The sequence below is a fragment of the Aotus nancymaae genome, unplaced genomic scaffold, assembly GCF_030222135.1.
Source record: "Aotus nancymaae isolate 86718 unplaced genomic scaffold, 86718_ANA_hifiasm-v0.15.2.pri h1tg000155l, whole genome shotgun sequence".
NCBI lineage: Eukaryota > Metazoa > Chordata > Mammalia > Primates > Aotidae > Aotus > Aotus nancymaae.
Genome location: NW_026988570.1, coordinates 3,634,783 through 3,647,355, shown reverse-complemented (window position 1 = coordinate 3,647,355; position 12,573 = coordinate 3,634,783). Strand labels below are relative to the sequence as shown.

Sequence of the window (12,573 nt, the reverse complement as noted above, 5' to 3'; positions counted from 1 at the left end):
AGTTTTGAGTCAAATACACCGTATGTGAAGCAAAAAGAAGTAAGTACATTTGATAATCATGGGAGGCAGGAGAAGAAGACATGAGCTATCAGAAGGAAGCTTCTCTCCATTTTACAGTGAAATACTCAAAAATGTGCATTTATGTTGTTTTGGTAACCTAAAGCATGTGAAGAGGGAAACGACACTCTGGCCCATTTGACTCATAGCATCTAGTCTTTCTTGGACCAGTCAGCAAGTGTAGAACTGTCCAAGGCTGTTCATTCCTGTCCATAGTGACTGTGGTCCAAATTAGCAGGTCTCCTCTAAATTGTCATCTCCCAGGAGAAGGAGACACACCCACATCCTGTTCCCACCCTCACTGCCTCTACCACAGCAGTGCGCAAAAGCCTCAGTCTCAGGAACTCTTTCCACTCTGAAGAATTATTGAGGACTCAGCTGGGCGCAGTGGCTCACACCTGCAATCCCAGCACTTTGGAAGGCCAAAGCAGGTGGATCACTTGAGGTCAGGAATTGAAGACCATCCTGGCCAACATGGCGAAACTCCATCTCTACTAAAATATGAAAAATTATCTGGACCTGGTGGCAGGTGCCTGTAATTCCAGCTACTTGAGAGGCTGAGGCAGGAGAATCCCATGAACCCAGGAGGCAGAGATTGTGGTGAGCTGACATCACACCACTGCATTCCAGCCTGGGCAACAGAGCAAGACTCCATCTCAAAAAAAAAGAAAGAAAGAAAGAAAGAAAGAATTGGCCAAGCACAGTGGCCAACGCCTGTAATCCCACCACTTTGGGAGGCCGAGGCAGATAGATCACCTGAGGTCAGAAGTTTGAGACCAACCTGACCAATATGATGAAACCTTGTCTCTACTAAAAATACAAAAACGTTAGTCAGGTGTGGTAGCAGACATCTGTAATCCCAGCTAATTAGGAGGCTGAGATAGGAGAATTGCTTGAACCTGGGAGGCGGAGGTTGCCGTGAGCCAAGATCGTGCCACTGTACACCAGCCTGGGCGATAGGGTGAGACTCCAACAAAAAACAAAACAAAACAGGAAGCAGGGAGGGAAGGGGGGCAGGAAGAAAAGAAGGAAGGGAGGAAGGAAGGAAGGAAAGGAGGGGAGGGAGGGAAGGAAGGAAGGGAGGGAGGGAGGGAAGGAAGGAAGGAAGGGAGGGAGGGAAGGAAGGAAGGAAGGAAAGGAGGAAGGAAAGAAGGAAAGGAGGGGAGGGAGGGGAGGAAGGAAGGAAGGAAGGGATTATTGAGGACTCCAAAGAGCTTTGGTTTAGGTGGAGAATGTCTGTCAGCCTCTACCATATTAGAAATTAAAACTGAGACTCTAAAGAGCATGTGCTAGTAACTCATTTTAACAAATAATAAACCTACCACATGCTGACATAAAAGATATATTTTCATGAAAATGACTACATTTCAAAATTTAAAAAGTAATGAGAAGAATGGTATTGTTTTATATTTTGCAAATCTCTCTCTCTTTTTAATGAACATCACTCAGAGTGTAATCTCTTTCTCTCACTCTCCCAGAGAAAAGGAGAATGAGCCTCAAGGGCAAATGGCTGCTGCACAGCAACTCTGAGAACCATCCTCCCCCTCAGGAGAGACCTGGCTGTCTTTTCCTCCTCGGAGCTTCTGATGCTCTGCACGTTCAGAAAATCTTCTCTAGTGACTACAGAAATGATCTCTGAAAGTATAGCCTTTTTTGCAAATCTCTTTCATGGCTGGACTCTCCTAAGTGCTCCTGCATTTAATCTGCTGTAATATAGAATTGTGGTTGATAAATAGAGTCCAGGCTTACAACAACATGCCATTAAAAAAGAGAGGATTAGTGTATACTCTTTCAATGTATTAATACTTGTGAACATTCTTCTTTGATACTACACCAAAATTCAGTAAGTAGTAATTTTTTAAATGTTTGTTGCAGTATGGAATCTGAACCTACATCAATGAACTTTTCATTTCTGAAAAATTCTGTCATGTATTTTCAACAGATCTTTTACCCATGCATGATTTTGTAGCACCATGCGTTGGTCATTTGGAAAATATTGGTTCACTGAATTGTACAGATCTTCCAAACATTGATTCATTTCATTTTGCAATGTCAGAAAAATCCCATTTGCTAATATCATCCTGACCACATCAAAAAGTCTGTTAAGCACTAGTAAGCTACTGAAGCATTCCAAGTTTCTAATTTTCACTTCAGACCTTGAATATTAGTTTTGGCCACAAATACTGCCATTTGTTTTTCTTGACAGGCTCACTTTGTTAATTTTTGAGTAAATGTCTGCCAGGTACCCAACTTTGCGTGGCCATAGTTTGCCTTCCAGTTGTTCTTTCTGAGTGAAAATGGTGTTGTATGAAGCAAATCTGCCATTTCAGTTCACGGGTGAAGTGCACAAGTGCTGTTTCCCATAGCTTCTAGCGCAGTTGAGCGCCACTGCTGAGATCTGAGCTGAGGCATCCACAGTCTTTCCGCTCGTTGCTTTTGCGCTGTCAGTGCAAACGTTAACACAGTGAGCAAGGCAAATAATGACCTAGAATTATCATGAAAACAGTTTTGGTCTACACCTTCTGAAAGGGGTTCGTGGACCCCACTTTGAGAATGACTGATCTGCCATGCCCAGGAGGCAGCAGGGGCCCAGCACACTGGAACCTGGCTTTATGGTTCTCTCTACTTCATCTCCTGGGAAAGCCCTCTCACACAGTTGGTGTCGTGAGAACAATCTTTTGTTTACCAATGAGGGCTACATTTGTGTTCCTTTAGACCAGAATTGGGTTTGAGTTTACTAAAACTTCCTTCAGAAATGCTTACATCAGAAGGAGAACCTAAGCCACGACCACGTTAGCATCCGCATTCTGAACACTTACTGGTGCAGAGCACTGCTGTGTAAAAGCATGATGGGGCATGTAACGCAGTCCTCGTCTTGCACTATCTGACGCTGACCTGGCAAAGAAAACATAGAGACAAACACATACGCGATAAAGCAAGGCAGCACTTCCTGCCAAATGCAAATTTAAAACTGTAACAGCTCTTTAGGGAAAGGCAAGATTACTAATGCCTGGAACATCCATGCATTCACTCATGTGCCCGACACTATTACAGGTACATGTGATCTGGGGATGAGCAAGACAAAAATCACTGACCTCATGGAATGTACTTTCTAGGGCAGAAGACAGACAATAAACAAATATGATGAAGCATATAATGACAGGTTTAGAGAGTTCTCTAAACTCTATTTGATTAGTATTTTAGACAGGGTAGTTAGAGAAGCCTTCTAATAAGGTGACACAGGAGATACAATCTAAATAAAGAGAGAGAGTAAATATCTATGGAAAGAAAATGCTCAGTAGGGAGAACTAGAAGGGTCCTGGTTTGTTGGAGGAACCACAAAGAAACTTGTGCAGCTACAGCAGAGAGTAGAAAAGGCACGACTCTGAACTCTGAATGTGCTGCAAAACCACTGCAGGTTTAGAACCTTCCATCACATTATCTCATCAAGATTGTTCAGAAACCACCCAGGGAGACAGCGTCAGGGCTATCAATACACACTGGTCATCAGAACATAAACAGTGTTCTACGTGTACGTGTTCATAAGACTGGGTGAGACCAGGAAAGTGCAGAAAAGGGAAACAGGGCACTGCACCATGGAGAAGTCATGAGGAACAGGAGGAGCCAGCACGGCACTTAGAAAAGGCAGTCAAAGAGAGGAAAGGAAGACCAGGAGAGCATGGTGACCATGAAGCCGAGGTGAAAAGAATGATACGAACAAAGCTGTTGATAACCATGTCAAGTGCTTGCTGAGAGGTTAAATGAAATGAGAACTGAGAGCCACTGTGGGTTTGACGAGAGAGGCTTCAGTGGAGTGGAGCATCACAGCCTGACCATGGGGTGCCACAGGAGAATCAGAAGGAAATGAGACCATGAATAGAGACTAATGCCTGGCGTGACTGCTCTGAAGGTGAGCAGAGAAATGGTCCATAGTTGAAGGAGATATGGGGTCTAGGGAAGAGACTTTTTTCCCTACGTATTATTGCAGCATATTTCAATGCTTAGGGTAGTAATTCAGCAGAAAGGTAGACTGCATTTTTTGTGAGAGAAGGGGAATAATTTCAGGAGTAGATCTCTTAAGCAGGCGAAAGGGAATAGGATCATAGATACTTTGGCAGATTTGTAGGTAGAAAAGTAGGTTATTCTCTCCTTGCTTCTGTTTTCTTTGTGATGTGAGAGATGGAGTTATTAACTGATAGGCAGAAGAGAGAAGATGTGGTGTAAATTACCAAAGAAATGCAGGATTGAGGTTGAGAATTGATAGAAATTTGTAGGCATAAATTTAAAGCGAAATGAGTGAGGAATATCTCACAAAGAGATGGAATTTGTGTTGGGTTCAAAAGAAACAGTAACACTCAGGCTCAGAGAGATTTGGGACACTGAGTTTAAAAAGAACAAAGAGAAATGTTAAGTACTTTGAAAGCTGGTGTCACAGGGTCTTGTCATAGCAACAATAAGTACTGGATAAATATTTGTTGAATAAATGAATGACTGAATGCCAAGATCAATTTAGAGTACAGTGCATACGGGCCACATTAGCTGGGAATTCTTTGTTGGGCATTGAGGGTAAAGGTTCAAAAGTAGATAGGGACTAATTCGGGCAACTCTCAAACTCCCTGATAAACGCTTGGCCTTAAACCATTCATAACTGTACCAATAAATCAAAGGCGGTACAAACTTGGTTATGGAAATGATGGACTTCATGGAACCAGGACCTACCCTAGTTCCAGACCACCCCAGACACTATAAATCTGTCTGCATTCTTCTGAGGGTCAGGTCTAAGAAGGAATGCTCTAACTTGGGGCATGGAAATCTTATCCAATTACATTATGAAAAAAACTCGACATGAACAGTTTTTAAAAACCAACATGCTTATTCAGATATTTTTTCCAGGGCACTATAAGGATCAGGAGAGAACAAGAAACTATTGTCATGTGACACTTCAAAGCAGAGGGAGAAATGTGTATCACATAGCAGTGTGAACCCTTATCAAAACTGAACGTTGTCCCTCCTTTCTGGGTCAAAGTGGTGATTTTTGGACAAATGTGCCCTCAAAGCTTTGTTGCCTCCATGGTGTTAAACAGTGTTTAATTGGCTTGCATTTAAATTCAATAGAATTCCAGGAAGAAGATGAGCACGTTGTAAACGTTAGAGGCCCGACACAGTGGCTCATGCCTTTAATCCCAGCACTTTGGGAGGCTGAGGCAGATGGATCACTTGAGGCCAGGTGTTCAAGACCAACCTGGCTGATAGGGCAAACTCCCAATTAGCCAGGCATGGTGGTGCACACCTGTAATCTCAGCTACTTGGGAAGCTAAGGCAGTTTTCTCTGTCTGCTGGGAAATGCCTACTTTACGCTGAAGAACCCCTAAATGGCACAGGAATTGGCACTTTCAGGCACTTCTGGAAGTAGTGGTAAAGGTAAGATTTGAAAAAGCAGAAAATCAGTTGGGTGTGGTGGCTCAGACCTGTGTAATTCCAACACTTTGGGAGGCCAAGGTGGGTGGATCACCTGGGGTCAGGTGTTCGAGACCAGTCTCGCCAAGATGATGAAACCCCGTCTCTACTAAAAATACAAAAAATTAGCCTGGTGTGTGGTAGACGTCTATAATCCCAGCTATTCGGGAGGCTGAGGCAGAAGAATCCATTGAATCTGGGAGGCGGAGTTTGCAGTGAGTTGAGATAGCACCATTGCACTCAAGCCTGGGCAACAAATAGGGAAAATCCGTCAAAAAAAAGAAAGTCTCTGGCTTGGCAGACACCATGGATAGTAGGCCACAGGAGTGGCTCCTGGTTTTTTTCTCTCTCTCCCTTTTCTTTCTTTTTTCATTTTCTTTCTCTCTCGCTCTTTTTTTTTTTTTTTTTTTTTGAGACAGGGTCTCGCTCTGTTGCCCAGGCTGGAGTGCAGTGGTGCGACCCTTCGCCTCCCGGGTTCAAACTATTCTCGTGTCTCAGCCTCCTGAGTAGCAGGGACTACAGGTGCCCTCCACCACATCCGGCTAATTTTTGTAGAGACGGGGTTTTCACCGTGTTAGCCAGGCTGGTCTCGAACTCCTGAGCTCAGGTGATCCACCTGCCTTGGTCTCCCGCAGTGCTGGGAGTACAGGTGTGAGCCACAGTGCCCGGCCCCTAGTTTTCTTCTCACGCTCAGCTTCCAGGATGCCGACTGCCAGGGCTGTACTCTATAGGCAGAGGGTTATAGAAAACTTTTTAAGTCTCCCTTCGTGGTCGGTTTCCCCAAAGATACTGTACAAATACTGGATGTTCTTTAAGGGAATGCCCCATGATTGCCCTCCTGTAAAGCTCACAGTTGCTAAGCATCAGGGGATTGAACCTCCAATCAGTATGTTAGTGTCTTGCCCTTTTAAATAGAGCAGATGGCGCAGGATCCCCAGACAGCTGAGGAAAGCCTCTAATATGACTGAGATGAATGCAACCCCTACTCCTCTGACCGTCTTTCCTCCAGCAGCACGGACCCGGGGTCAGTCTCCGCTGAGGCGGTCAGGCCTGGCTGCAGCGACGGCGGCTGAGTAGGGGTGGAACCAGCAGCTGGGCCCTATGCAGACTGCGGGACGCTGGGGCCAGCCGGCCCCGCTCTGAGCACAAGCCAGGGGCGCGGGCGCCGGAAGCCATGCTAGGAGGGCCCGCTGTCCACGCAGCAGGTGGCGAGCTGCCCACTGAGGTCCCCGGGTCTGAGCTCGGCAGCACTTGCTCATGCCCGAGCTGCAGCCGCGATGTGTACGGAGCCCCGCCAGCCGGAGAGTGTCCTCATGGGTGTTTCTCCGGGCGAGGCTTTCAGCATTCCAAAGTTCTCTAGCTGCTCTAGCCTCAGCCCTGTGTTCCCACGTGGGAACGCAGTCTTCACACATGACTGGCACTAGAGTTGCTGGAACTTCAGGATGCCTACCTCTCTCAGGGAATGTCCTGAACTCTGCCAACTCCCACTGACGTGGGACGGGAACGCAGAACTGGTGACAACCTGTCATCAGTGTTTCTGACACGTGGGCCTTGCCCACGCACGCTAAGAACCTTTGGCCAGCTGTCGTTTGTGCGCACGCGCAGTGACGGAGCTGTCAGAGGGGCGCATGCGCAGTGATGGGCGGTCAGCGGTGCGCATGCGCAGTGACGGAGCCGTCAGAGGTGCGCATGCACGGTTGGGCTTACAGGCTTTGCTTGGCGCGCCTTGGCTGCTTGGCTTCACTTGTTACTGGCACTGACTTTGGAAACAGCGGAGTTTCCTGGTTGGAGGTGGTGGCTGACCAGAGCGGTTTGGTCTTATTGGACCCCTGAGGCTGTGATAGGTGGAATGGTGCTGAGGTGTCTCTAATAACCTCCGCCATGAAAAGAATCTCTGGCTCCCGGGACCAGAAGGGCCAGGGGCCTAGTGGCTTCTTCACCCGCTGGTGGAGGAGCAGCAGGGGTGATGTCACCGAGCGCGATGACAGCCCCTTCGCCCAGCGTGGGTGCGACATCCAAGGGAAACATCTCGGCAAGCTCCACAGAGCAGCTAGCCAGGGTGACGTCTTCAGGGTGCAGCTCATCCTTATGCACGGGAACGTTGACTTGCATGAGAGAGACAAGAAGAAGAGATGAGAGGAGCTGGACGGGGGTGCAGGGGCTGGGTTGAGGCGGGGTGTGGGAGAAAAGCGCCCCCTTCCCAGTGGGGCCTGTCTCCAGGGCCCTTGCTTTTCTGCCTCGGCAGGCTCCACAGCACCTGGCATAGGGAAATTAAGTCTATATAGCACTTCATCTTGAATGGACACATTTCAAAACATACATTATATATATTTATTTATTTTACTTTAGGTGTATACTACATCCAGTATTTCTCCCCATGTTATCCCTCCCCACCCTCCCCACCTCCCCCCCGTCCCTCCCCTAATCCCCCCAACTGCCCCCAGTGTGTGATGCTCTTCTCCCTGAGTCTACGTGTTCTCATTGTTCAACACCCACCTATGAGTGAGAACATGTGGTGTTTGGTTTTCTGTTCTTGTGTCAGTTTGCTGAGAATGATGGCTTCCAGATTCATCCAAGTCCCTACAAAGGACACAAACTCATCTTTTTTAATGGCTGTGTAGTATTCCATGGTGTATATGTACCACACTGTCTTTGTCCAGTCTATCATTGATGGGCATTTGGGTTGGTTGCAGGTCTTTGCTATTGTACACAGGGCTGCAGTGAACATACATGTGCATATGTCTTTATAGTAGAACGATTTATAGTTCTTTGGGTATATACCCAGTAATGGGATGGCTGGGTCAAATGGAATTTCTATTTCTAGATCCTTGAGAAATTACCACACTGTCTTCCACAATGGTTGAACTAATTTACACTCCCACCAACTGTGTAAGGAGTGTTCCTATTTCTCCACATCCTCTCCAGCATCTGTTGTCTCCAGATTTTTTAATGATTGCCATTCTAACTGGTGTGAGATGGTATCTCAATGTGGTTTTGATTTGCATTTCTCTAATGACCAGTGATGATGAGCATTTTTTCATATGTTTCTTGGCCTCATATATGTCTTCTTTTGAAAAATGTCTGTTCATATCTTTTGCCTACTTTTGAATGGGTTTGTTTTTTTCTTGTAAATCTGTTTTAGTTCTTTGGAGATTCTGGATATAAGTCCTTTGTCAGATGGGTAGATTGCAAAAATTTTTTCCCATTCTGTTGGTTGCTGATTCACTCTAATGATTGCTTCTTATGCTGTGCAGAAGCTCTGGAGTTTAATCGGATCCCATTTGTCTATTTTGGCTTTTGTTGCCAATGCTTTTGGTGTTTTAGTCATGAAGTCCTTGCCTATTCCTGTGTCCTGAATGGTTTTGCCTAGGTTTTCTTCTAGGGCTTTTATGGTGTTAGGTCTTATGTTTAAGTCTTTAATCCATCTGGAGTTAATTTTAATGTAAGGAGTCAGGGAGGGGTGCAGTTTCTGCTTTCTGCACATGACTAGCCAGTTTTCCCAACACCATTTATTAAACATGGAGTCCTTTCCCCATTGCTTGTTTTTGTCAGGTTTGTCAAAGATCAGATGGTTGTAGATGTGTGGTGTTGGCTCCAAGGCCTCTGTTCTGTCCCATTGGTCTATGTCTCTGTTTTGGTCCCAGTACCATGCTGTTTCGATTACTGTAGCTTTGTACTATAGAGTGAAGTCAGGTAGCATGATGCCTCCAGCTTTGTTCTTTTTGCTTAGAGTTGACTTGGCTATGTGGGCTCTCTTTTGGTTCCATACGAAGTTTAAAGTGTTCCAGTTCTGTGAAGAGGGTCATAGGTAGCTTGCTGGGAATAGCGTTAATCTATAGATTACTTTGGACAGTATGGCCATTTTCACGATATTAATTCTTCCTAACCATGAGCATGGAATGTTTCTCCATCTGTTTGTGTCCTCTCTTATTTTGTTGAGCAGTGATTTGTAGTTCTCCTTGAAGAGGTCCTTTACGTTCCTTGTTAGTTGTATTCCTAGGTATTTTATTCTCTTTGTAGCAATTGTGAATGGCAGTTCGTTCTTGATTTGGCTCTCTTTAAGTCTGTTATTGGTGTATAGAAATGCTTGTGATTTCTGCACATTGATTTTGTATCCTGAGACTTTACTGAAGTTGCTTATCAGTTTGAGAAGATTTTGGGCTGAGACGATGGGGTCGTCTAGATATACAATCATGTCATCTGTAAATAGAGACAATTTGACTTCCTCCTTTCCTATTTGAGTATGCTTTATTTCCTTTTCTTGCCTGATTGCTCTGGCTAGAACTTCCAATTCTGTATTGAATAGGAGTGGTGAGAGACAGCATCCTTGTCTAGTGCCTGATTTCAAAGGGAATTCTTCCAGCTTTTGCCCATTCAGTATGATATTGGCTGTAGGTTTATCATAAATGGCTTTTTATCATTTTATGATATGTTCCATTGATACGTAGTTTATGAGAGTTTTTAGCGCTGTTGAATTTTGTCAAAGGCCTTTTGTGCATCTATTGAGATAATCATGTGGTTTTTGTCTTTTGTTCCGTTTATGTGATGGATTACGTTTATGGATTTGCGTATGTTGAACCAGCCTTGCATCCCGGGTATGAAACCGACTTGATCGTGATGGATAAGCTTTTGATGTGCTGTTGCAATCAGTTTGCCAGTATTTTATTGATGATTTTTGTGTTGATTTTCATCATGGATATTTTCCTGAAGTTTTCTTTTTTAGTTGAGTGTCTGCCTGGTTTTGGTATCAGGATGATGTTGGTCTCATAAAATGAGTTAGAGAGGGTTCCCTCCTTTTGTATCGTTTGATACAATTTTAGAAGGGATTTACAGTTTTACAGCTCCTCTTTGTAAATCTGGCAGAATTTGGCTGTGAACCCATCTGGACCTGGACATTTTTGGCTGGCAGGCTATTGATTGCTGCCTCTACTTCAGCCCTTGTTATTGGTCTGTTCAGGGTTTCAACTTCCTCATGTTCAGGGTTTCAACTTCATGCCTGTAATGCCAGCTACTTGGGAAGCTAAGGCAGGAGAATTGTATGAATACTGGAGACAGAGATTGCAGTGAGCTGAGATTGCACCACCGCATTCCAGCCTGGGCAACAGAGAGAGACTTCATCTCAAAAAAAAATACAGTCAGGGCTGGGCATGGTCTCTCATACCTATAATCCCACCACTTTGGGAGGCTGAAACAAAAGGATTGCTTGAGCCTAGGAGTTTGAGACCAGTCTGGGTAACACAGTGAGACCTCAACTCTACTAAAAATAAAAATAAAAATAAATGAAAAATTTAGTTGGGCACGATACCATGCAACTGTAGTCCCAGTGACTTGGAGGCTGCACTCCAGCCTGGGCAATGGAGTAAGACCATCTCAACAAACAAACAAACAAAAAACAGTCAGGAGCTTGTTATGATCATTTTCATTTATGTTATTTGCTACATCATTCAATGCCTTCTACTGTGTGCTAGATGCCGTCTGGAAGCGTCTAATGATCATTTATTATGTTAAATATGTGCCAGACACTTTAAGTATGTGGTGAGGAATGAAAGCTATTAAAAAGTGGGGTAGGATTTCAGGTAAGCATGCAGAAGGGGTAGACCTTTTCTTGATAAAGAGGCAGAAGGATGATGTGGGCAGAAGGAACATCTAACAAGTTTGTGTTTTTGGCAGAAGGAACATCAAGCAAGATGGCATGCTTGGGAGAAGGAGCAGCAGGTGCAAAAGGTAAGAGGCTTGAGTAAACTTTGCAGGATTCATGAGCAGCCCTATTTTGCTGTTGCAGAAACTGAGATGAGAGTGGTTGGGAATGAGGGAAAAACTTAGGTAAGGCAAGCTCATGATGGGCTTTTTAATACTGTAAAACTGAGTAGATCTTATCCTGCAGGCTATGGGAAATTTACCAGGTGGAGTGCTTTGGGCTGCAAATACCAAAGGACCTGACTAACAGTGACTAAAACAGTGTGAAGCAGAGTCACTTTGGTGGCCGTTTCAGTGATAACACTGGGTCCCATTTGGTGTTCCTATTTTCAGCTGTGCTGTTGGCAGTGTTTTGTTCATGTCTCCTTTCATGGCTGGCTAATTAGCAGTAGCTCCAAACATTCTCACAATACAATTTCTGAAGGCTGGAAGGGCTGCTTTTCTTTCCATGTTTCTTTGAAATAGAGAGAAAAGTCAGAAGCTCGCAGTGGGCTTTGCTTCACATTTTATTGGCTTGGTTACACCACATACTCATTCCTAAACCAGGCACTGGGAAAACATACCTAATGACTGTAATTATGTTAGAATAGTCATTTCTCTTGTTGAGGATGGGGAGGGATATTAGGATGATAAATACTCAAATAGACTTGTGGTTCTCCAGCAAGAAAAAAATAAGAAATGGTCGTTAGGTATGGAGACAGCAAATGTTTTCTGTAGGAACTCATTACAGAATTGTGAGAACAAAAGTCACAAAATTAGATTTGGGTATTAGGACATTCTGATTATGGTATTCATAAGCTTTTTATGTAAAGGACCAGGCGGGAAATATTTTAGGCCTCGTGGTCTCTGCCATATCTACTCAACCCTGCCATTGTAGTGTAAAAGCAGTCACAAAACTTTATTTACAAAACCATTAGGCAGGCTGGGCTTGGTCTGTGGCCTGTAGTGGATGACTCCTCATATGGAGGCTAGACGGAAGGTACCACATAAAGAGACTGGAAGACAAAGGAAGCTTTTGCAGTAGCCAAAGCTATAACTTCCTTGTCACCAACCCTTAGACTAGCATCGATCCATTATGAGGTTTTCATCCATCCATGGTGAAATAAATGAAGTCAGAAAGCTACTTAGTAATTTTAAAATGTTGGTCTTTCTCTTGATTTTTGCATTTTTCATTTGTTTTGCTTGTTTTTAATTTAAGAAATAGTATTAATAGTTGGTAGCCTATAAAAGCCAGTAGTTAAGAACCAGTGGCAGTGGAAAAATATAAAGCAGAGGCAGAAAAGAGACAGAGATAATATGAGTTAGTGATTATTGGATGTACAAACTTAGGGCACAGAGAGAAATCTCAGATGCTTCATGGGT

The 12,573-nt window shown here is 44.3% G+C and overlaps 1 non-coding gene across 1 annotated transcript; it reads right to left on the bottom strand.

The window, feature by feature from the left end:
- Nucleotides 1-1,497: 1,497 nt before the first annotated feature.
- Nucleotides 1,498-1,708, bottom strand: LOC135272953 (small nucleolar RNA U3). The gene has a single exon (XR_010340857.1). It is a non-coding gene; the product is annotated as a small nucleolar RNA U3 (small nucleolar RNA).
- Nucleotides 1,709-12,573: the final 10,865 nt, after the last annotated feature.